This window comes from Macaca nemestrina, chromosome 2, assembly GCF_043159975.1.
Source record: "Macaca nemestrina isolate mMacNem1 chromosome 2, mMacNem.hap1, whole genome shotgun sequence".
Lineage (NCBI taxonomy): Eukaryota > Metazoa > Chordata > Mammalia > Primates > Cercopithecidae > Macaca > Macaca nemestrina.
The window spans coordinates 145,606,450-145,633,114 of NC_092126.1; the positions used below are offsets into that span (position 1 = coordinate 145,606,450).

At 38.3% G+C, this 26,665-nt stretch overlaps 2 long non-coding RNA genes across 3 annotated transcripts in view; one reads left to right on the forward strand and one right to left on the reverse strand.

Moving 5' to 3' along the window:
• Window positions 1–1,301, reverse strand: part of LOC105477637 (uncharacterized) — a 165,825-nt gene extending 164,524 nt beyond the window's left edge. For both annotated transcript variants that reach the window (XR_984856.1, XR_011620215.1), the window contains exon 1: window positions 1,241–1,301. This is a non-coding gene — a long non-coding RNA (uncharacterized lncRNA). The remainder of the gene's footprint in view (window positions 1–1,240) is intronic.
• LOC105477638 (uncharacterized) overlaps window positions 1–26,665 on the forward strand; it is a 79,326-nt gene that overhangs the window by 22,594 nt on the left and 30,067 nt on the right. The window lies entirely within an intron of this gene.

Below are 26,665 nucleotides of genomic sequence, written 5' to 3' on the forward strand. Positions count from 1 at the left end.
GTTATCTTTCAGCACCTTGAGATAGTCTTTTATGAAATTAGAAATTTCAAAATCTCCTTTTTTGAATGACCGAAATGTCTAACAGCTGACTATTAGTGAGAAAGATCAGAAATGTAAGGTTCAGGAATAGCCTGAAATGCAGTAAGCATTTGCAAAAGGGAGGATATTGTTTGCTTTAACAAACTGAAATTTTGGTGTGAAAGAGAAGCAAGCCTTTGGAAATATTCCTTTGTTGGTATGAGTCAAGGAATTGAGGTTGTAATTTCAAATTTTACCAAGGACAGTGTGAGAATGAAGATTAATCTTCCGGCAGAGCTGTTCTCTGTTTTGAATGTTGAATGGTTTGAGATATTCTCTCGAAAACTCTGAGCAAGCACTCTCTCTTTCTATGTGACATTTATAAACAGATCTGGTAAGTCTCTAAGTGTATAATATATTAAGGTCCTCACAATTGATCAAAAATATGAATTAAATATTTGTTCGCTCTGTAGTTTCTTAAAACACAAAGCAGTAATCTACACTGGCCACACTAAAATGGTGACTTTGAGAAGACAAAGTAAAATCCTTTTAAAACTCAAACTTGAATCTAATCTCTTTCCTTTCACCTGCTTATAATGTAGCTGAGGCAGGTGTGTGTGGTGTATAGAGCTGTAGAAATAAACTAATTGAATAGTCTTGTGGCATAGAGAGCCAGCTGTCCACCAGAGTTGCATGGTAGAAAAACCTTCTAGGAGACCCTACTCTCAAGAAGGAGTGGCCCAGATTAGACAGGGACTGCATCTCCCAGAGGACTTTGCATCTAGAGTTGCCACTTACTGGATTTGCTTCATAAAATATGAGCAGAAGGGAGGTATGCCATTTCCAGGCGTGGCCTACAAGATCTTCTGTATGATCTCCCATGTGACTGCCTCTCTCTCTCTTTTTTTTTTTTTTTATTTTACATTCTTTTATATCAATAGTTTTTGGAGTACAGTTTTTGGAGGCATGGAAAAGTTCTTTAGTGGTGATTTCTGAGATTTTAGTGCACCCATCCTCTGAGCAGTATACTCCCATATGTCTCTTTCTTCCCCCTCTGCCCATTGGATATCAGTAACCTCTCAAGCTGGGGAAAAGTGAGAAGTTTTGTCAAAGCCCCCGTCACCAGCGACTGCATGGAGTATCACCTGTCTAGATCCCTGACAATAAAACTATTGTTTATCACTGAGAATTTGGGTATATCTGTTTCAACAGCTCGTTTTACCTTGACTTCTACACGTGCCATGCGTGAGTCACAAGACAGGATGACTTCAATCAGTAGAACCACAAATATTCTTGACTGCTTACTATGTGCCTTGCAATGCAGATTCCAAGGATTCTATGGTAACCAGACAAGAATGGCATCTTAAAGTAGCAGGAAAAAAATAGACACACTTCAAACTATTGCAATCAATCTGTTAATTATATACATGTAATGAAATGCAAAATAGAAATTTAGTACCTATAGAGCATATAATACAGTAAGATTTAAACTACTCTGGGGTTGAAAAATATTTTCATTCATTAATACTTAATATTATTATTTCCGAATGTTAGTTCGGATGAAAATAAATCTGGATTTCATGTTAATAGAGAGCTGAGTCCAGAGTAGACTAGTAGAATCAGTAGGTTAAATTGTTTCTTCCTTTCCTCCCCCAACACCCAGGAATCAGGATGCAACTATAAACCATTTCTTAAATAGTTTTTTTTTTTTTTCCTTTGGAAAAAGGAGGCTGGGTGCAGTGGCTCACATCTGTAATCCCAGCACTTGGGGAGGCCGAGGCCGGTAAATCATTTGAGGTTAGGAGTTCGAGACTAGCCTGGCCAACATGGTGAAACCTCATCTCTATGAAAAATAGAAAACTTAGTTGGGCATGGTGGTGCATGCCTGTAATCCCAGTTAATCTGGAGGCTGAGGCAGGAGTCACTTGAACCCAGGAAGTGGAGGTTGCAGTGAGCCAAGATTGTGCCACTGCACTCCAGTCTGTGCAACAGAGTGAGACTCCATCTCAAAAAAAAAAAAAAAGAAAAGAAAAGAAAAGCACTTAGGAAACATTTCACTTAATCCTTTCATAGATGAGGAGGAGAAATGTATTTTCTGAGCTTATAATGCCTTCCATTTTACTATATGGAACATTTAGTGTGGGCCAGGAACTATGCTAGTTACTATTTTTTATTGTAAAATGTAATAGACATATAGATTAGTACACCATAAAATATAGGTTAGTGATTTGTCCCCTGAAAAACAGAACACTCATGTAATGTACCTAAATCAAAATCTGATAATCGCCTGCTCCTGAGAATCACTAAACAGCCTAGCCCAATTCCAGCTACCTTTCTCCCCACCTACTACCTTTCCTTTTATGGTCATGGCTACTATCTCCCTTTATAGTTTTACTACATTACCATGTATCCAAAAATACTGGGCTTTATTATTTTTTGAAGTTTAAATACATTGAATCTTAATACTATATATTCTTGTATGTCTGTCTTCCTTAACTCTACATTTGTGGTTTTCATTCATGCTCTTGTTTGTAGCATTCCTTGGGTCTTTCACATTCTATCCTATAAACATATCACAATGTATTTCATTGTATGGACATTATACAATGTATCTAGTTTAGTATGAAAGATATATAGTTGTTTGTTATGAATAGCAGGATTCTACATAATCTTACACCAGCTTCTTGACACACAGGTGCATGCATGTACTTCCAGTTCCTAATTTTCAGACTTTGGTATTATGTTATAGCAGGCACCCATGCCTCTGTACCATTCTCCAAAGTTATTTTCTTATTTTAAAAAGTTGGGAATGGAGGGCTGGTATAAAGTAATAGAGTCAGATATACTACACTGGCCGTCTGGTTACAGTACCACAGACGTTTAGTTCAATATTTAATGGGCGAAGCTGAGTTCCATCCAGTATCATTGAAACAAATGACTGGAGAAAACAGATGATCGGTATCCTTTTTGGAATGCCATTACTCATTTTTTTATTTGTTTAACCATTTTTAACATGGGGAAGATGAGTGTGTTCTTGCTTTCGAGTTTGATTTTACTATTTTTAATGAATTTTTTTCTGACTTTTTGGTCAAGCCAAGTTTTTTCCACATCATAGCATAAGCTGTTCCCTTTGCCTGGAATGTTCTTATTTTAAAGCCTTGCATGATTAGCTAGTTTCTTATTATGATAGTTTTAACTTAACGCAGAAGTCTCTCTTGAGTATCTTACCTACCCCAAGTCACTCTTTATTACATTGCCCTTCATATTTGCTATTAGAGAATTTATCACTACATGTAGCTATCCTGTTTATGTTTTATTCCTTTTAAATGTTTCCTGGGACCTCCTTTTCTTGCCTTCCAGAAATATAAGGACCAGCAATCTCATCTCTTTTTTTTTTTTTTTTTTTTTTTTTTTTTTTTTTTTGAGCAAGCTCTCTCCAGTGTCTGGAACAAAACATGGTTCATAATAGGTGTTCAACAAATGACTAATGAAAATGGAAGAAACAAAGGAAGGAAGGAGGGAGGGAGGAAAGTAAGAATGGAAAAAGGGAGGAAGGAAGAACAGAAGGGATATTCACGTAGGCCAAGGAAAAAAGAGGCTATCCACTTGATACAATAATTTTGTAATTCTGTGCGACAGGTAATATATGAAAGAAAATCTGTGCACTCAACTCTCATAAGGTGACTGCAAGCAATTCAAAATGTGCCAAACCATTAAAGGTTAGAAACAGGCAGGGGACCCAGTGTTTCCACACAGCGATGTAGACTGAAAGCAACAAGGGAAAGCAAGGAGCAGGGAGAATGTGCGACCATCATTCCAATTTTCTCTATATCTCCGTGCCAAGCTGTATATACATGAATTGCTAACTGCATGACTAATGTGAATCTCAAAGAAAGAATCTGAGTCAAAAGCAACCTCGGGGTTATTAGCCATGGAAACAGGAGGGAGAGTGTGGTTATTAAACACTGTTGTCAAAGAACAAAGAAGGGCCAAAAAAAGAAGAAACTCAGTAAGCAATGGTTCAGTATTCTGTCACATTCATTTGAAGGAAATTGGGTGACGTCCAAAGTTTTAATGTGTGAGCAAAGTGACTGAATAACCCTGGGAGAACTTGTCATCTTGGCAGGCTCTGCAAAATAGCTTATATGTATAACTATTGTAATAACAGACACAAAGCGTTGATATTTACAAGGGTCTGTAAGAATGTGTAGTAAGATATGTCTAGGAGTGGTCCCCAGAAAATCCCAGAGCGGTAAGAGTCATAAACTAGGTACAAATTCCAAGAGTTGACCAAAGCATTAGCAATAAAATAAATATATTTTTGACACACGAAGAGAAGAGAGGCAAGGACTCCTGCAGGTAGATTCAATAGGAATGTAATATAATACTTGTGGTTATGGACAGTGAAATTGTTTAAATATCTACAGCGTCAAATTGACATGTATTAACCCTTGAATTGATAATGGGTTCTACTCATTTAGGTTGTTTCCTTCACCCTCCAAAGATGGTAACTTTAAGTTTACTGTGTTAGCTGGAACAGAAAGTGACTCATTTTACAGACAACTTGACAAGAATATAAAGTTAGGAAAGGATGGTATGAACTGTGTCCTATAAATACCAAATTCCTTTTCTAAAGTCATTGCTGAGGAAATAGTAAAATAGAACAACCCAGGAAGTCCAGGAAAATTACATGGGAGAGTAGTCAATAGATTGCAAAGGGGGAAAATATGAGCATTTCTGAGCAAAACAACAACAACAACAAAGTGACTTTGATGTGATGACTATGACACCTAAATGGAGCATAGAATCTAGGACAGAGAGCCGCCTCTCATTTGTGAGAGCTCAGAGAGTGAGAGTTGTGCTGAGTAATTTTGCTTGGCAATGAACTTAATACCTTCTTCTTCTTCCCCCAATTAAAAAAACTGCAAAATTAGACGAGGTAACAGAGGTAGATTATCGCCCTTCTAAAGCCAACTTAACATTCCAAGCATTTATATACCAAATTGCAAGCACTCTGATATATGAGAAGTGGAGTCCATTTTGCTACCTTGCAAAAGGAGCTTCAGCTTCCCATTTCTCTTGCCTTATGGTTCATATGATGAGAACGACCCAGATGGGTTATCCCTGACAAACAAAGAGACCCAAAAGAGTGATACTGACAACCCAACCCTGAACCACATCTGCCCTAAGAGCTGGCAAGTCCTGTGGGCCTTGAGGATGTTCCGTTTGCCCATTCATCTCGAAGAACAAAAGTGTGACTCTTTCAACTGGGTTCCTCTCAAGAATCCAGAGCGTATGATCTATTTAACTGAAGTAGCACAGGAAATCCCCAACGCTAAAAAAAGAAGAGCTAGTCTCAGTGCAACCCTATAAAACTTTTATTATTTTCTAGTCTAGGGATCAAGGCAACATTGAATGAAAATTCGCAGTTCCTGCTTCACTTAGAGGTAGTTCAAGTCAGGGAATCACAGAATTTCACAGCCAAAAGAGATATTCCTGTATATCTACTGCAACATCCTCATGTTCCTGATGAGAATATCATGATCCAGGGAGGAGAGGTGACTTACACAATTTGTTGCTTCATGCATTTATGTAACAAGCATTTATTGAGCATCAACAATGTACTGCCATGCTGTGCATTTCATTAGGGAGTACAGATAAAATAGTGCCTGAGGCTTAACTCTTGCCCTTAGGAACTTGCCATCAATTTGACAGTTCAGATGAGTAAACTGAGAATGGCACTACTAGGCATTGCCAGAGCACAAAAGAGGACAGTTTGCACAGTGGTGAAGAATGCAGGCTGTGGATTGAGGTACTGTGCGTTCAAACACAGCACCACTGTTTGCATGTTGTGTGACCTTGGGCAATTGATTTCACTTCACTATGCTCCAATTTCCTTTTTGTAAAATGTTGAGAATATTAGCATGTATTCCATAGGGTTCTTTGATGAGAAAATACATACCTAGTAAAGTATTTAGGAATTTATAACTGATTAATAAATGCAGTAGTAGTGGCAGTGTTTTTTTGTTTTTTGTTTTTTGTTTTTTGTTTTTTTTGAGACGGAGTCTCGCGCTGTGTCACCTAGGCTGGAGTGCAGTGGCGCGATCTCGGCTCACTGCAAGCTCCGCCTCCCAGGTTCACGCCATTCTCCTGCCTCAGCCTCCGAGTAGCTGGGACTACAGGCGCCCGCCACCTCGCCCGGCTAGTTTTTTTTTTTTTTTTGTATTTTTAGTAGAGACGGGGTTTCACCATGTTAGCCAGGATGGTCTCGATCTCCTGACCTCGTGATCCACCCGCCTCGGCCTCCCAAAGTGCTGGGATTACAGGCTTGAGCCACCGCGCCCGGCCGTGGCAGTGTTATTGTTACTATTATTACTAAAATCAATACTTGGAAGTAAAACAAAAAGCTTCCCAGCATTGGAATGAATAGGCCATGAATATGTTAAAGTTGAAGAAGTACGTTCTGGCAAAAGGAATTAGGTTATTTTCTGATGTTCTGGACCTGGTTTTCTGGACCTAGTTTTCTGGACTGTATTTCTGACTTTTTGTGGCTTTTTGAATGCCCAGCTTTTATCTTGGGTCATAATTGCACTGTGCACACAACTCTAGAGGGTGCTTCTCATGGTCATAAGATTTGATCTCATGTGTAGTCCTAGATTTTTATCTCATGCGTTCCAGCAAATGGCTGTGAAGTTCATAAGGAAGGAGCTAATGCACACAAAGGTCTTGTTTCAGCGGAATGTCTGGCTTCCTGAGAGATTTATTCCAACTAATTCACACATGATGAACTACGTGAAAACATGATGTCTTCCACTGTAGACTGTAGGTGCTGCACATTTTGGACTGCTCAGTTATCTGTTACTGAGTAGCCACTCCAAAATCTGGTGCCTGAAAAGACAATTATCATTGAGTCGGCAATTTGGGCAGGGCTCAGTAGTGACTTGTCTCTACTCTGTGCACTGTTGGCTAGGGCAGCTTGACTAGGACCTGGGGAGTCACTTTCGAGATGGTTCACTTACATGGCTGGAGCTGGCAAGTTGGAGATGGCTGTTGGTAGTGAACTAGTTAAAGATGTGAGGTCTCATTTCCTGCCAGCTCTTTATTTGGGCTTCCTTATAGCATGGCTACTTTACGACAGTCAGGTAGCTTACACAGTAGTATAGGGCTCCTAAATGAGTGTCCCAAAAGAACCAAGCAAAAAACTCTGTGGTCTTTTTGACCTACTTTTAGGAATCGAACAGCATTGGCATTGTCATAGTGGTAAGCCATAGTCATAAGATTGAGGGGAAAATAACAGAGACCCTCATCTGTCTATAGGAAAGTGTCAAAGTCACATTATGAGAAAAATACGTGAGTGTTTTTTGAAAAATATATCCTGCCAAAAATGCCATTTTTATCCTGCCCACCTATCCAGCACAGTGTTTAACACAGTATTGCTCCTTAATAAATATTTGCTCATTAAATACATATAGCATATGAAAATAAATAAATCAGTGTTACAGTATTATTGCTGTAGTTTCTATTTTTTTACATTGACATTGAGTTTTGGTATCAACCTCGCCCCCTGGTTTGAAATTTTACTCTTCAATATGAGGATTTAATTTTGTACGTCCACAGTTGATCCTGGAGTCTTAAGCTTCTTTGGCGACTAAAGAAAAGATTACAAAGAAAGATTGGTCGTGCCTTTGAGAGCAGTAATATTAATAAATGGAGGTGGGATTTGACTGTAAAGACTTATCAAGTCATCAAAGAATATTCTAAAAGAGAAAGATAGCTCTGAAAGAGGAAAATAATTGATAATGAACTTGGTTGGGATGAAGGGAATAAGATGATGACAAGCAATCTGGCAGCTTCTGGGGGAGCAGCAGCCAAAAGAAGCATCAGCAGAGCTATGTTTAATTAATGAACAGTAGCAGAAGAGGGTGCTCTAAAAAGATTAGAGATAGCAATTGAGGCTATGCCTCCTGGGAGGTATTGGATGACTGAAGTACTTCTGTGTGTGATGTGATTAAAATAATCAACGAGAATGTTGAACATCAAATCATGAATTTAAAAGATTTAGTGTTCCCATCAAAAGCTATAGCAAACATCAAACGATAATTTCTGATTAATCTTGGAGTATGTGGAAGACCACCAATATAATGGCCGCTTTCAAATGTCATGAAGTGTCTTATCCTTTGTCCACTGCAACCTGATGTATTATTGCCCATTGAGATTTTAGCTCTGTGTCCTTATTGTCAAACATATTCAGACCCGAAAATTGCAACTTGAACTTGTAATTTAGGATAAATTACAGATTGTAACTTTTTCCCCTATGTCATCCATAATTCTATTTATTTTTAATGGAAGCAAAGAAAACTGTTTGTCCAATCTTGTTAGTAAGTAGAAACTCCTCAGACTTCAGAAGAGCAACAGAAAAGAGTGCAGTTGTTCACACCACTCCTATTTCACTAATAGCATTTCTTGGACTTTTCCAGAATAGCTTACATTTTGCTAATTTTGGTTGAAGTCAAGAAAAAAGAAATGTGCTTCTTTAAATCACTTCTTATCACCCTTCTATAAATTTTTGTTGTAGGAGAAAGAGTAATCACATATACCAGGATTTAGCTATCATGCTTCTGAGTGTCCCAAATTAACATGAGGGCAGTATCATTCCCATATCTTCTGACTAAACCATTCTGCCTGCTGTCACAATACTACAATGAAAACATCATGTACCTGAATGGGTTTGAGGAAAAACATGCTATTGTTATGTGATGAAATTTATGTTTACTTACATATTAATGGTATAGGGTTTGTACAGACACCACAGTTTTATCCCTGGATTTAAAAATTACTTCTGGCTCCATCACCCAGGCTGGAGTGCAGTGGCATGATCTTGGCTCACTGCAATCTCTGCCTTTCAGACTCAAGCCATCCTCCTACCTCAACCTCCCCAGTAGCTGGGACTACAGGTGTGCACAACCACACTCAGCTAATTTATGTGTTTTTTTTTTTGTAGAGACAAAGTTTCACCATGTTGCCCACTCTTGTCCTAAACTCGTGAGCTTGGCCTCACAAAGTGCTGGGATCACAGGCGTAACCCACCACACTGGACTACATAGACAATTCTTCATTTAGCTTCAGATTTACCATGAGGGCTTTAAAATATTATATGCATATATTAAGAGGCTAAATGGTCAAAGACATTGTCTACTTTAAACCATGCTTCTTGAGCTGATGTTTTCTAAGTAGAAAGTTAATTTATGTTTTAGTGTTTATAAGCTGGAATTAAAAAGTAAATATATACTTTCATTGGTATAACTCAACCTTTAGATTAACTTATCGGAAGCAAGCTGGACATGAGCCATTCGATATTGATACCATTGACGCAGTGGTGGTGATTCCAGATATGGCAAACTATTATAACAGACCAAAAGTATTGCATAAAGATATATCAACTACCTCTTCAGAGTGATGGCCATGATTTTGGGAATGACCACTAAGTATGTTGTTGGTTTGTGAAGGTGGGAGATAAAATTCAGATGCTGCTGCAGTTACACAGTGAGACTCTGACCCAGAAACCTAAAGTAGTTTTTCTTTATGCCCACTAGCTCATCACTCTCCACTACCACCTTTTCATAGTCCCAATCAGCCTCCATAATTAGATATTTATATGTGTATTAATATTATTTTTTCCTTTTTGTGAGACAGATTCTTGCCATGTCGCCCAGGCTGGAGTGCAGTGGAGCAATCTCGGCTCACTGCAACCTCCACCTCCCGGGTTCAGGTGATTCTCCTGCCTCAGCCTCCCAAGTAGTTGGGATTACAGCATGCGCGACCACACCCAGCTAATTTTTTGTATATTCAGTAGAGATGGGGTTTCACCATGTTGGCCAGGCTGGTCTTGAAGTTCTGACCTTGTGATCCGCCCACCTCGGCCTCCCAAAGTCCTGGGTTACAGTCATGAGCCACCGCAGTCCGGCCTGTGTGTTAATATTATTAAGTATGAGAGGTCCCTGATAGAAAGCCCATGAGTAATTTGTGTTCTCTCTGTATCACCAGGAAGTACTACAGGGTTTTGCTTATAGGTAGGTGCTTCGCTAGTTTTTACTGAAGGGTTAAAACCGCCATGTTGGGAAAAAGATTTCTCATTTAAACCCAATGAGAGCAATGCTGGGATCATTCCTGTCTTACTGCTATAAAAGAATACCCGAGGCTGGGTAATTAAGAAATAAAAGAGGTGTATTTGGTTCACAGTTCTGCAGGCTGTACAAGAAGCATGGCACCAGCTTCTGCATCTTGTGAGGGCCTCAAGCTGCTTCCACTCATGGTGGAAGGAGAAGGGGAGCTAGCATGCACAGAGATCACTTGGCCAGAGAGGGAGCAAGAGAACGAGAGGTGGGACGTGCCAAGCTCTTTTTTAACAACCAGTTCTCACAGGAATTAATAGAACGAGAACTCACTCACTGCCCCTTCCCCACAAGGAGGGCATTAGTCTATTCATGACGGGCCTTCTACCCCCCCCAGCCCCAAACAGCTTCCATTAGGCCCCAACTCCAACATTAGGATCAGATTTTGCCAGGAGATGTGAAAGTGTCAGATACCCAAACCACAGCAGTTCCCAAGCATAGAATCGGGGCCTCCAGCTGATTCTCAGGTCACCAGCATTGTCTTCTTCCTGGCAACAGAGTCACAGGAGTTGAATTCGGAATGTCTTTTCTTTTTCACATTTTCTTTTCACGTGCTCCTTTAGGCATCCTTAATATCTCAAAGTGGCATCCATGCTCTAAAGCCCTCAAGAGAGTCAAGTCATGTGGAGGAAACATATGAGTGAAATCTAGCAAAAAATAATAATAAATATGATGTAGCAAACCATCTCATCTTTCAGTTAGTGGCATCTCCCTCCAGGGTGAAGAGTAAATGTTGACTAGACCATGTTGTCAGTCCAAAAGAAGGAAAATGGCTTTATCTGTTCAGAGGCTTTATTGTTTTCTCTTCGGAGGCTTCTGACTGAACAAGATTAGCTGCATCATTTCTTGGTTGTGAGTTTCTGTTTGTTCTCCTGTGCATGTCCTACAGCATCTGGCATGGCACTTTGCCCACAGAAGACCCTCAGCAATATCTGTTGACTTGAACTGAGTCACTCTATTTAGCTATTTGGAGGCAAATGTGGTAGAAGTGGAAGAGAGAGAAAAAAAAAAGTAGTAATGTGGTTGGACCATTGCACTGTTCAAATTTGAGGATTTAGTATGGGCAGTGGCACTTCTGAGCTGTGTGATCTTAATTCAGTTGCTTATACTCTCAAAATTTTAGTTTCTCCCTTTATAAAATAATGTCATATTTAATAAAATGATATAATTTTTGCAAAGGTTTTGGCAGAATACCCATGGAGTGTGTGAGCATATATGCATACTCCCCTACAAATAATAAATGAATGTTTATTAACAAATGCAAAGTAAAACTTAACCCTCCACAATAATCTCCTAAACCCTCATAAAACCAACATAATCATAGTATACAAACTCCCCCATGATTGTAGCATAAAAAAGCAGAAGATGAGACTTGGTTTGTATCAAGTCACAGAAGGTTTACCAATGACATTAAGAGAAGGATCAAAATAAGAGGTTTTTGCTTCCTCTAATTTATTCTTTCTTTTCTGAAATAGCATTGTGGAAATACATTAGCATATTTGGTACCTCTTGGGACTTTTTAAAAGGGTGCTTTAAAAATATCTTCTTTGCAATATCCATAACATGAGGAAGGTGAGACTCTCACAAGCTTAACGGGAGAAATAGATCAGAAACTTTTTTTTTTTTCTAAATAAAGAACTTATTTTCATGGTGCCTGGTCTCTCTGACCTAAATTGCAGTAATTCAGTATGTGTGAAATTACCTTTTCTAGGACGAGAAGATCATAGCAAAAAAAAAAAAAAAAAAAAGGAGACAAAAAATGGTGAAAGAAAGAGAAAAGAATATACAATATAGGCAAGAGTTCAGGCTGTCTGATAAAGAGCTTGAGAATAATAAGAAACTAAGTAGTTATAACAAAGCAAACTCAGAAATGGAAACTGCTAATAAGAAGGACTAGCAATTATCTCCACTGAGCAGCCTTGTTTAGGGCAGGTCAGAAGGTCTTTCAAGAACTAAAATAAAAAGGTATTGAGGCCAAAGTGTGGCATCTGAGTTCTCTATTTCTAGGGCTTATTTTATTAAACTTTGTATCACTTTCAAGTTCATGGTGATGGCAGAGCAGATTTATTTCTGTAATTAAATGGATTGTTATTTACCAGCAGATATGAAACTGGCATAAAAAGACACATGATCAGTAATGTAGTTCAGACTTTATGAATTATTAGTAAAGGCTGATGAATGAGATTGTTACTCCTCTCCATAGAAGTCTGCAAATTGTGTTTTAGGTCTGAACACTTGCAGCAGATCAGCAAAAGCTAGTTACCAGCAATTCGTGACCATCCATAGTTCTTTCTCCCCCACTCCTTTGCTTCAGGATCAGCCATAAAAATATCACAAAATAGAAGCTTTTCATAGTGCTGTGGTCTGCACTTGAACAATGTGAGTTACAGTCATAATATTATCGCTGGCAGGTGTTATATTGTGGGTTGGATTTTGTAAACTGGGATTTGATGTGTGGGAGCATCAGCTTGGGGCTGGAGCTTCACATGTTTTAAGGGTGGGTGGTGTATGCACAGACAGGTTCTATATGAGTCAGCCTGATACAGAGTTAGCATTTTTACATGGTTGAGGAAACTTCTGGAGGATAATAATGACTTAACTCTGAGTCTCAAGGACCTTGAAATTATTAAATCTTAAAGGATCTGTAATAGAAAGAATAGTATAAAAAATGTTGCAGTTTTTGTGGCAGGAAAGGGGGAACAAAGTAGGAATTTCTTGTCCGGTATCCACAATAAATCTCTGCTGAGCTTTTTCAATTCACGATAAACCTTTTAAGTTCATATGTTTAAATAATTCCACCCATAAAATCTACCTAAGTTGACCAAATTGAGTTTGTGGATGAATCATAAAAGAACATACAATTTTAAGTTTGAAAAGTTTAGTGAACCTCTATCAGATTTTGCATAGAAGGAATATCAAATGTCTCTTTCCCTTTCTAGTGTTAGCCATAAACTAGTGGGAGTCAACCTTTTGAGCTTTGCAAAGAAGAGTGAAGACGGCCGGGCGCGGTGGCTCAAGCCTGTAATCCCAGCACTTTGGGAGGCCGAGACGGGCGGATCACGAGGTCAGCAGATCGAGACCATCCTGGCTAACACGGTGAAACCCCGTCTCTACTAAAAAATACGAAAAACTAGCCGGGCGAGGTGGCGGACGCCTGTAGTCCCAGCTACTCGGGAGGCTGAGGCAGGAGAATGGCGTGAACCCGGGAGGCGGAGCTTGCAGTGAGCTGAGATCCGGCCACTGCATTCCAGCCTGGGTGACAGAGCGAGACTCCGTCTCAAAAAAAAAAAAAAGAGTGAAGACAAGAACAGACCTACTGGTAACATAGTCCATTTGCTAATATAGTTCAGTCAAGATGGGTATGGTTCTGCTATGTTAAAAAATACCCCACTGGCTGATCATGGTGGTTCACACCTGTAATCCCAGCACTTTGGGAGGTTGTGGCAGGCAGATTGCTTGAGCTCGAGACCAGGCTGGGCAGTAGAGCGAGACCTCATCTACTAAAAAAAAAAAAAAAAAAAAAAAATCACCTGGGCATGGTGGCACACATCCATAGTCCCAGGGACTCAAGTCCCTGTATTTCCAGCTACCCCCAGCTGAGATGAGAGAATTGGTTGACCCCAGGAGATCGAGCCTGCAGTAGACCAAGACTGAGGCTCAATAAGCTGTGATCACACTACTGCACTCCAGCCTGGGTGACACAGCAAGACCCTGTCTCAAAAAGAAAAGATATCCCCCTCAGTGGTTCAAAGCAATAGTGGACTTTCTCCTTTTTTTTTTTTTTTTTTTTTTTTGTTTGTTTGTTTGTTTCCTTGAGATGGAGTCTCACTCTGTCACAAAGGTTGAAGTGCAGTGGCACGATCTCAGCTCACTGCAACCTCCACCTCCCAGGTTCAAGCAATTCTCCTGACTCAGCCTCTCAAATAGCTGGGACTACAGACCTGCACCACTACACCTGGCTAATTTTTGTATTTTTATTAGAGACAGGGTTTAGCCATGTTGGCCAGGCTGGTCTTGAACTCCTGGCCTCAAGCGATCCACCTCGGCCTCCCAATGTGCATGGATTATAGATGTGAGCCATTGTGGCTGACTGACAATAGACTTTCTTATGCCATGTATCTATCTTGGGTCTGCAGGAGTCTCTTCTTTCCATTGCCTTCAGTCAGTGACACAAGTTGATGGACTTTCCACTATGTGGAATGTCTCTGTCACTTTTGGTAGATGTAAGAAAATGTGATGAATTGTGCCTCAGCTCGTGAAGACCACATCTCACATATTATAGGTCTAAGCAAGTCACCTGCAGGCCCAACTTCAAGTCCAATCCTACCATAGGATCAGAATGAGGAAAACCAGAAATACTTGATAAGTAGCCACAATAACTGCCACATCCTAAGAGCCATCTTTTCTTATGTGTTATTCTATTTTGCACTGCTGTAAAAGAACACCCGAGACTGGGTAACTTATAAAGAAAAGAGGTTTATTTGGCTCATAGTTCTGCAGGCTGTACAAGTATGGCAGCAACATCTGTTCAGCTTCTGGTGAGGGTTCAGGAATCTTTTACTCATGGTGGAAGTTGATGACAGGAGCAGGTGTGTTACATGGTGAGAAAGGAAGCAAGAGAGAGGAGGGAGGTCCCATACTCTTTTTTAATGACCACATCTTGTGTGAACTCATGACCATGGGGAGGACACAAACCCATTCATGGAGGTTCTGCCCCCGTGACCCCAACACCTCCCACCAGGCTCTGCCTTCAACACTGAGGATCACATTTCAATATGAGATTTGGAGGAGGGGGCAAACCTCCAAACCACATCACCCTGATGAACACTGTTCTTCTAAAAATGTGCACTTTGCTCTTATACATCCCCCACCCCTCTTTCTCTCTCACAACTTAAAATTATCCCAACAAACATCTCTGGATTGGATGAAGGCTGTAGTTTCAGAAACACTGAGTTTGACTGCTAGAGGGATCTTAGAGAATATTTGATCCATCCTCTCACTTTACACATAAAATAGATTAGGGAAATGTGACCTGGCTATGTTAAATTACTTCCTAATTGCACAAACTGAGTTAACGTCAAAGGTGAACGCTGATTCTCAATCAGCATCTTTTCTGTTACATGATAGAGTGTCCTTTGGAATACTATAGCAATAATTGCAGTTTTTGAAGAACTTCGGTTGGAATTTCAATAATTTTCTACATACAAAGCAAAATACTTACAACTTTTGTTTTTGATAATGTGCTGGATATGTCTATATTCTTAACACTTACAAACCCTCTTTGATGTAAGTTCATAGGTTTGGGACACTTGAATTTCACTAACAATTATATTCCCAGTATCAAAACTAATATCTGGCACATAGAAGGTGTCGAATTAATATTTGTTAGGTTTCTTCACCTCTTCTTTGCATATTCATTTATCCACTTTTGCTAGTGAGTTTAAGAGAGTTCTGTTTTATTCATTTCTGCAGAATCAGTGTTTAGCAAAATGCCTAGGTGATAGCACTTAGTTAAATTTGGGGATGAGTGCATACATAAAAGGAATAGTAAGCTATCATTAGTTTTAACTAATTGTGAAGTCTACAAGGGAAATTTGAATTACTAGACAGGCTGAACTATAATACATTTTTCAAAGAAATCTGATTTCATTTAAATTCATATAAATGAAAGAAAGCTAGCAATGTCAGTCAAAGATTCTCCTTCTTGAAATGTATACCTTACATGTAGAAATTATAAATTAAGTGGCTCATTTGTGAAATGAAGTGAAATTCTCATAGATCATTCAATAAATCTGTTTTTTTTTCTTAGTATCATTAGGAAGTTTTAAAAGACCTGCCATCAGTCCCCTTTTAGATATGTTTAAACAATTTAGAACACTTAGCTAGGCTGACCATGAGCTAGCAAGTACGCAGGTGGACTTGATTTGATTTTATTGTAATTATCTTATTAACATTTATCTTTAAGCTGTTGATTTATATGTGCTTAAATGTGGTATAGTTAAATATCATGATTCTCTTTTCAGCATGTCTTATTTTCAAAGTGCATAAACTGCTCATTTCTTTTTCAGCAAAACATTCAACCTGCAAATCAAAGAGCTCAGGTATTGACCAATATACAAAAGATTAAAATATAGCAAAAGTGCAAACCCCAAGGCAAAAACTCCCTTCAGATGATTCTCCTCTAGCCCCCACCTCATTTTCCTTAGTGTTCTTTTGACATCCAGCAGATTAATGGAAAACCTCTGATTGTGTTCCCTGACCAGACTCATCCCTCTAGGGATGTGTTGGTTTACTTTTATAGCATACTGTTATAGCGTACTGAGATTTGTGTGTATGTGGTGGGGCTGGGGAGAGGAACGGATTATTTTGTACTTTTTATTTCCCAGTTGAAGAAGGTTAAAAATCAAAAGAGGTGATCTAAAAGGCACAATGAGTTTGGCTTCCATGGGACTGCCTGGAGCAAATAGCACTGTTAGCATCAATAACCGAAATGTGACAAGCTCCTCATCCACTTCCTTCAGAAAAGCAGACCTCAGCGTTCTGACATATTCAGGAACAGCTGTCTCTACATTGTATTAAAGAGAAATGAATATTTTTACTAACTATTACATGACAATCCCTGAAAGACAATCTGTATTAGACACTACATGAACAAACTTCATGAAAGCATTTAAATGTTTTTTCTGTTTCCTCTATCTTATCTCCTGTCTCCATAAACAGTCCTTTTTCTCTTTCTCAGTGGACTTTGCAGTCAGTCAAGCTGATTTCTGCTTTTTTATCCTTTGATCTCTCTCCTCTTCCAAGACACACACACAAACACCAAGACACACACATATACATACAAGCACATACACACACACTTTGTCTGTACTTATTTTTAAAAAGTGTCTTTCTTGCTTTCTTCAGTAAGGATTCTCATCTATTCAGAAATGTAAAATGGTAAGTTCTTGTAGAGGGCAAGAGAGATTGTCTATAGCATAGCATGATATTTTTCTTGTTGCTCATATAGGAACTGGTACCCTGTCCTGTGTCAAATTTTGTCCCATGCTTGAATTAACATATTCAGTCATTTAGTCAACAAATATTTATTGAATGACTACAATGTGCCTGACATTTTGCAAAAGATGAGCCCAATATTTAATAATGATTCACAAAGTCATGATTTGTTTGACCAGAAAACACTCTTGTCATTATCAGTAAAGATTTCTTGCATGGTGATTGCCGCGAAGCATTATCACAGGTAGTATTGGGAGGAGGAGGGAATGTTTATGACATTAAGAAAAGACAGCTAGCTCTCTTGGACCTCTGCAATTAATAGAAGAAATACTAGCATCATAAAAATAAAGCTTCAAGGTCTGCCTTTGTAACTGGGCACTTATATACTTATTCCCGGCCTGAGAGTAATATATTACAGATTCAAGGGTGTCTGAACAGTAAATAAACGAAAACATCACACTACAGAGAAGTAACAGCAAGTGAGAGTTGGAATGGATCTAGAAGTTATAAGGTTCAAAATTCTCATTTCATGTATGATAAAACTAAAGAGCACGCAGAGTAAAGACAATTTTCCAAATCTTGGTGGGTCTTTCCCACTTCAGAGCATGCAATCATGGCTTCTCTTTGTTGGTGTAAGAGTTGGTTTTGGTAGTGAGGGTTTGGTGAGTCAGGTCTTGCTGAGTTGGACATGACGTTTGAATACACAGTTAAAGAATTCTTCTAATAATATGCAGCTGCAACTGCAAATGACTGTGGTGGGGATATATAAAAAAGTAGAATTAATGAACCAAGATAGAGTAATTCTGTCCCTCATTCAATAATTGATATACAAAAAGACATTTTCTTATGTGAAACTTAAAATAGTACGACCAAACGGCTCCCCTAGCTACCATTAAGTGAAAAAAATGGCTATCAGCAGAATCCAGAATATTTTCAGGTTAACTAGGCCCTCTAACTTCTCTTTTGAATTTGGTTTCCTCATTTTAATTATCTGATACTCAGACCTGAAAGCTGCTTTGGTCTGAATTACTTAAATAATTGAGGAAAAGGATGGGTTTCCTTAGCCTGAATTACCTAAATAATCTACATTGGCTGGAACCATCTGATAAATGCCAACCCCGAACTCCCCTTTCCCTGGTGCAGATGTGGCCTCAGAAAATTAATATGAACACTATTTTAAATTTTAGATGAAGAGCATCATGTCCATATGAATGTCCTTTAGATGCAGAAGAAAAGAATTCTGTGTATGAGTAAAATGAGATTATTCAAAGTAATCAATGGCTAATTTGAAGGGAAAGAGAAAAGGAGGCCTAATTTCTGGGTTCTTTGTGCATTTGATCATTTTGTTAAGTATTCCAGTTGAGAATGGTACCTTCTCAAACTGCCTCAAGCTACAGAGAAGAAAATGTCATTGGCCCATATTTGGGCTGTACACAGAAGGGTCTCTCATGTGAATGACATTTTCTACTGAGGATCTTGTTTCATGTCTTAGCAGACATTGGTTCACTTTCCTCCGGGGAATAGATACATCTAGATCCTTCCCCTTAGAAGTTGGCTTCATATCTAAAGCCTATAGCTTTTTGTGGTCTCATACGGTATTGTCTCCACAAAATAAATACAAAGGCATAGATAGATGGATAGATTAGATAGATAGATGATGACAGACAGACAGATAGATAGATAGATAGATAGATAGATAGATAGATAGATAGATAGATAGATAGTCTACAAATTTTTGTAGTAAAGAATGGAAAGCCTATGTACAAGCCATGGGAGATTGTTTGCAAATTCAAATTCAAAAAAGAAAAGAAAAAAGACTGCTTAGTTTGCCCTTTTCTACCACCTTGCCTTTAATGTGGTGGATAATTTTTTTTTGAGACAGAGTTTCGCTCTGTTGCCCAGGCTGGAGTGCAGCAGTGCTATCTCAGCTCACTGCAATGTCCGCCTCCCGTGCTCAAGCTATTCTCCTGCCTCAGCCTGCTGAGTAGCTGGGATTACAGGTGCATGCCACCACGCCCAGCTAATTTTTTGTGTTGTTAGTAGAGACAGGATTTCACCATGTTGGCCAGGTTAGTCTAGAACTCCTAAGCTCAAGTATTCTGCCCGCCTCAGCTTCCCAAAGTGTTGGGATTACAGGCATGAGTCACCATACCTGGCCAGGTTAACTAATATTTCTAAAATGAAAAAGAGCACCTGCTTTCAACAAATATATATGTAATATAAATATATAATTACCAATATTATATATAGTTTGTACATTATATATACTTAAAGATATATCCCTCTTACAAAAAGAAAATTCCTATGAAATAAACTGTATAGGGCACTCATGTCACTTAGGGTCCATGATAAATTTGCTTCTCTGCTTCATAAAATATGACTTTGGTGTCTAAATAAGCAGGTTCCTAGGCTCCAGCCAGGCTTACCAAGTAGGAATTACTGGGGATAAGTCTTGGCAATTTGCATTCATAAAAACACAATGATTGTTAGGCACACTTAAGTATGAAATCTAAAGATATTTTTTTCTTATTTCTGCTCTGCCAAGTGTCTTAGACAAGTCATACAAACTTTCTGTGTCCTGTGATTTGATGAATAAAATAAGTTGCTCTTAGAAATGGAGACTCAGTCTGAATTTAAATCTGACAATTGCTAGCTGTGAGCCTTTGAGAAGAGCATGTGAACAAATTTAGCCATGTTTGCATCATTTATAAAATGGAAATATTAATGCCTGTTTAGCTTAACACACACGTTACGAAGATAAAATTCGATAATAGAAGTGAGTAAAATTTGTAAACCCTAAGAACAATAGAATTGAGAACATTTTTGTTTGCTGAAAAATAGAAGATAAAGACTTCCCAGGTGTGATATGAAGGCAAATACAATTATTTAGAAAATGTTTTGAATTTTTTTTAAGTTACGTGTTTCTAAAAAGAGAATATGTCTTGGGTGAATTACTTTTAATCTTTTTAAGGTGTATTATTTTACATCTGAAAATGGTAATTTATAAAGGGGTTCAGAATGCTCAAATGACAAATATTATAAATATTCTATGTCTCCCTTATAATTATATCCATAATTACTAAGGGCATAATAGAAAAAATAAACTAGTCATCTGTTAACAACACTGAGGTTTTTATGCAGAGTGAAATGAGGGACAACCTAATGTTATTATAATTAACATTATCGCCTGTGCCAGTTAAATGATGAATCTATTTGCACATTATTCTACCCTTTTCCTGCCTGAGCCTGGCACAGGGCTGTGGGATTATAGCTCCATTTTTCAGAATGAGATCCAAGCCAGCAACTAATTCTAATGTTCTCTGGAAATAAAAATGATTTTCCTTTTTACTGTCCTAGGGATAACACCTGATAAGGTAAATATTCCTCTAAGTGTATTGTTTATACCATGAACTTGAGTCTTGATTCACAAAAGATCTTTTCTCTCAAAGTTACTGCCTGTGCAACAGAATTCCAAAGATGAGCTGGGAAAGCTCAGAAGATACAAATTGACATGTTTGCTACCTTGACATTCTCCATAGGGCCTCTAATCCTGTACCTGTCACCGATGCAAATGGTGAAGGATCTCAGGGCAAGAAGAAAATTTAGGATAAGAGAAATCTCAGGTCGTATACGGCTCAGAATTCATATGAGATACTAACTGTGGTTGGGGAATGAAATGGCATTAGGAATGTAAAAGTTATTACTACACATTTGTCTCTTACTTTGTGTTCAAAAAATAATTAGTTTATTTATCTTTCCCTGAATTCCTTTTAATTTTGCTCTCAATCCCATGCCTTCTTTTTAAATTTTTCATTTATTTATTTATTTATTTTCTCAGCTTTATAGAAGTGTAGTTGACAAAAATTATATACATTCAAGATGTACAGCATAATTATGTGATATACATTGTGGTTATTTGATATATGTATACATTGCAAAATGATTATCACAATCAAATTGATTAGCACTTCCATCACCACACAGTCACTGTGTGTATGTCTGTTCATGTGTGTGTGTGTTTGTGTGTGTAGTGAGGTCATTTTAGATTTATTCTCTTCACAAACTTAAGTAAACAACACAGTATTATTAGTCATTGTTTACTTTTTACATTGTATTCCCTCTTTTAAATGCTCTGTGCCCTCCTTATAAAAAAAAAAAAAATGTCCTGCATTGTTGCTACAAGGATGTATTTACTTGGGAAACTCAGTGACTTTCATTAGCTGTAGATGTAAATGACTTCTGGCAAATCCTCTTTGTAGGGAAGAACTTTCAGGGTATTTAGCAGGTGAAGGGACATGACAACCTTACTTAGAAAGATGACTTGAGAAGAAATACAAACAAAATCATCTAGGCAACTTTTCTGAAGAAAGAGACAATTTTGGAAGGTTATCCACAAGTGATTGTGAGGTCACTAACTCAAATGCAGTTGGATTTACATTTTTTGATCCAACACTGTCATTGCCTTTGGCTCACCCCATGCAGAAGTATCACCCCAATGATATTGTCCAAGTTAATTTATCCTATAAAAAATTAGGATAGCTGCCCATTTCTGGTGAACAGTGAGTTTTCCACTTCCTAATGGGAAACCATCCACAGAGAACTGGCTGCTCAATTCAACAAATGAAAGGGAACACACTAATTTCTTAGCTCATCCCAGGATATAAGACAAAATCATGAATCAAAGATCAGTGTAGTGCTTGATTCAGCCACCAAATGCCACTATATTCTCAGTGTCATACAGTGATGACACTTGGATTTCTGCCCATGAAACTCCAGCCAAGAGATAATTGCTCATACTCATGCCTAGGCATGAAGTACACACTGGTTTCCTGCTGGAAATCATACTCAGAAAGCGAGTTAACAGTTCTGATCTTCCCAATCTTGGGGTTCTGATGTAGCTTTGATTTTTATTTTCATTTGACTGTGAAAATTTTTCATTCCTTATGTCTTTGGAATTAGAATCTATGACATAATTTATTAGGAGCCATCTATAGAGATACCTATAGACTGTTTGGTAGACAAGAACAATGCATGCAAACGACAGGCACACCACTGGTCCGCAGTATGCTGTTTTCTCTGTTTCTTTTTAATTTATTGCTACTAGGACTTTTGAAAAATACACTATTAACTGCATGTCTGAAATAAAATTAACTTGGCTGGACTTGCCCTAACAACAATTTTGGAAAAGTTTATCTTATGTTGAAAAATAGTTTAAGCAAAACACACTTGAAGGAAAAGGGGGAGGGAGAAAATCTCTAAAAATTAAATGTCTTCATTAGTAGAAGTTACAGATAGCTCATTCATCTTTTAGTATGTTATAATCTGACTTTATAAAATGAAAAAAAAATAGTCTAGTGAGAGGTTACCAAGCTCCAGTGGTTATTAAGTATAAACACAATTAATGCATGCAAAAGAATTTTAAAATACATTATGTTTTATAATTGTTTATAATAGTAACAAAATAAAGATGACATAATACTTGGATGTTTCAGCTTTTACTAATTGTAATATTTCATAGTGCTTGGAGTTATTCTGTTGCTGTTGCTGTTTTCCTAATAAAAGGTTGAAATCTCTAATTTATTTCCTTAAATGCCAAATTTTGCAAAAAGGTCGATGAACCCATCATAGTTCCCCCATGAGAAACTTATGTATTCCTCAGAAATGAATTTCACTTAAAACTTTCTGGTTATAAACACAGTTATTTCTGACTGTTCTTGAAAATAATTTTATAAACGGAGCTTTACAAAAGTGAGATTTAGAAAAATGAAAACAGGCAGGGTGCAGTGGCTCACACCTGTAATCCCAGCACTTTGGGAGGCCGAGGCGGGCAGATCACAAGGTCAGGAGATCAAGACCATCTTGTACAACATGGTGAAACCCAGTCTCTACTAAAATACTAAAAGTTAGCTGGGTGTGGTGGCACGTGCCTGTAATCTCAGCTACTTGGGAGGCTGAGGCAGGAGGGTCGCTTGGACCCGGGAGGCGGAGGTTGCGGTGAGCTGACATCATGCTACTGCACTCCAGCCTGGTGACAGAGCAAGACTCCATCTAAAAACAAACAAACAAAAAACAACAACAAAAAACAGGGTAAAATTAACAGAATGTAAAATAGATTGGCTAATTTATCCATAAGAGAATGGGAGAGTGGGTCATCGATTTGAAAGTTATAACAAATTAGATAAATATGGAAATTATATTTAAAACTACAATGAGAAAACAGTTTCTAGAACCCATGGCCTGTGGCTATGATGGACCACAATTAGGAGGATAGCAGCATAGATCTGAGAGGTAGACTGGGTTCACTGTCCTGAAGTAATTCTGTTGAACTGTGTGTGCTCACAGTCTTGCACCTCAGAAAGATCTTGTTCCCACTGAAGAGAACAGAACTGGCTAGAAAAAAAATGCACTGTACATTTTACAACGTGTACGATGGGCATCTTCGCATTTTTATGAAGCTGATGATAAGAATGGCTTCAAGTGAGACATCAAGTGGAGATGGGTTTGTGATAGGCGAGATTTTTTGAGTTCAGAAGGCAATTATCATTACAGAATCCTACAAATGTAACAAAGAACCCATTACTTTTTGTCCTATCTGAACATTTCATATTTCAAAATGAACAGCTCTAACAGTTTTGCAATTACAGCAAGGCGTTACCATGACTCTTATGTCCTGGCTATTTACCAAGGCTCCAACTTCATCCAAGGTCACTTTCTGCCTTGCCTACAGTGCTGCGACTACCCTGGTCTTGTTTTAGTTCTTCTTTACTCCAAGCTCTTTTCCTACATCTAGTCTCACATTTTTCTTCAGATAAAAACATCAATTGCTTTCCTCTCCTCTCCTCTCCTCTCCTCTCCTCTCCTCTCCTCTCCTCTCCTCTCCTCTCTTCTCCTCTTCTCTCCTCTCCTCTCCTCTCCTCTTCCCTTTCCTTTTCCCTTTCCCTTTTCCTTTTCCCTTTCCTTTCCTTTCCTTTCCCCTCCCTCCCTCCCTCCCTCCCTCCCTCCCTCCCCCTTCCTTCCTTCCTTCCTTCCTTCCTTCCTTCCTTCCTTCCTTCCTTCCTTCCTTCCTTCCTTCCTTCCTTCCTTCCTTCCTTCCTTCCTTCCCTCTTACTCTCCTTTTCTTTTTTTCCTGCTTTCTTTCTTTTTTGCTCTCTTTCTTTCCCTCTTGCAATTAGTCCTTTCTCACCTCCAGGTCCCACCCATCATGTCACCTCCCTGCCTTCCTCATTGAAAATAGTTTTCCCATCATACCATCTAGTATTATCTGCCTCAATATCCCATTTTTTCCCTAAGTCCTGTTTAAATGAGAAGTTAGATTTGTATATATTTATTTTGTACTTTTCATCTTTCTTTCATTAGAATGTAGTTGCTATGAGAAGCAGAATTATAACCATTTGTTCAAGGTTGAATTATCAGTATATAGTAGAAATTGAATACTACTAATGATTTTTGGGGAAAGACAACCATTGAATTGAATGGCTGTAATGAGAACCAAGTCAATACAACATGCTACATCTCTGTGCTATTCTAGTGACCTCATAGGAGACCATGGCTACCTAGGAAGTGTAGTGCTAGTGAAAAAGCAAACCTTTATTTTCCCATTAGGTCAGGGAATAAAAAGCATTTGGAAAACAAAACAACCGAACTGCAACTGGAGAATGTTCTATTAACTACTAGAAAGTATAATAGAAGAAAGTTAGAAAGATTGATAATAATATAAAAGAGTGGAGGACATAAAAATAATTTAGCAAAATTAACTTCATTGAAAGAACTTTACTCCTCTTGGATTTTTCTGGAATTAATCTGTAATTCTTACGCCAAATAGGATGTAACTGACTCGGGGTTGCGTATCTTTTAGGAAACATCCATGTCTGATTGGCATGAAGGTTATGAGGAGAACGTGATCACAGCCAAGGTATTCTTCTTAACAAGGTGCATCTTCACAGATTCTAAGTTTGTTTTATATTCACTGCTACATTTCTCTGGCAATATAAGAGGATTTTTTCAAAAAAACAATGATCAATTTAAGGAAAAAAAAAAACAAAAATTTGGGAGCTTGGACACGAAAGATTCTATTCCTCTAATATCAGAATATGAGAAAACAGTTTGCTTTCTTTGCTTGCAGATAATGAAAAAATAAATTTGGGGAGGAAAAAAAGTAAAATTGGTTTTTTGGTACTATGATGATAGAACTGTTGATTTGCTAAATATTTGATTCTTTAAAATATGCCTTAGTGCTCTCAAAAAGGTGGAGTCTGGTTTATTAGGGACATGTTATGCATTTCACAAGAAAACAGAACTTTTCAATAAAACATCTCTCTATATCAGATGGCATTGTTCTTATTAAATGTACTGGCCCAATGTATCAGCCGTGAGCTTTAAAAAATGAGAAAATGAAGGCCGGGAGCCGTGACTCACACCTGTAATTCCAGCACTTTAGGAGGCTGAGACAGGCAGATCATTTGAGGTCAAGAGTTCAAGATCAGCCTGGCCAACATGGTGAAACCCAGCCTCTTCTGAAAATACAAAAATTAGCCAGGCGTGGTGGTGAACGCCTGTAGTCCCAGCTACTTGGAAGGCCGAGGCAGGATAATGGCTTGAACCTGGGAGACGGAGGTAGCAGTGAGCTGAGACCATGCCAGTGCACTCCAGCCTGGGCAACAGAGTAAGACTTTTGTCCTTAAATAAATAAATACATAAATAGAAAATAAAGACATTTTGAGGGTGCACATTAGAGAGTTTTTATTTTTCAGAACTGCCCATAGATAATTTTAATAGGTAAAACCAAGGCAAGTACTACACATATTTGTTCACTACAATTTCTACAGAATCAATGGAATGCATATTGCTTTCTCTATGAACAGGTCAACATGATTTTCCTCTCCAATACCTTCATTTCCTTTTCTTAGTTTGTATACGTATTTGAATGTGTGCGTATGTGTATGTGTAAAAAAATGATGTATACACTCCCACTCATACTGGAAACAATAGAATACAGATTCCTTATTTCTCTATCAGTGAATCTCAGAAAAACTTAAATTTCCTATAAACTTATTGTAGGGGAGAATGGATTTATAGGAACCCATCTCAAAGGGTGTTCCATCATTCCCCTTCCCAATGCAGGTCTACTTGAGGTGCATAGAGATACCTATCTATCTCTACTGATTTGGGAAAATGGCCCCCACTCTACCCGCTCTGCTCTTTCTTGTTTCAGATAAATTTCAGATGACTCACAACTCAACTGAACTCTGAGCTGTGGTTTCACATCTTGCCTTATATGTTGCTGAATCTTGAGGCTCGTGGATTTATCACTCATGGAGTATTCATAGTATAGAGGTTCTCTTTCCCCAGTAACTTGGCTCCATTGTTACTTCAGAACTTCTGAGTCTCAGAAATGCCACCCTTCAGGCCCTAACATAGACCATCCATGTTAAGGCATCCATACCAAGTCTACCTCTTCCCTCACCATAATGGCTCCAGCC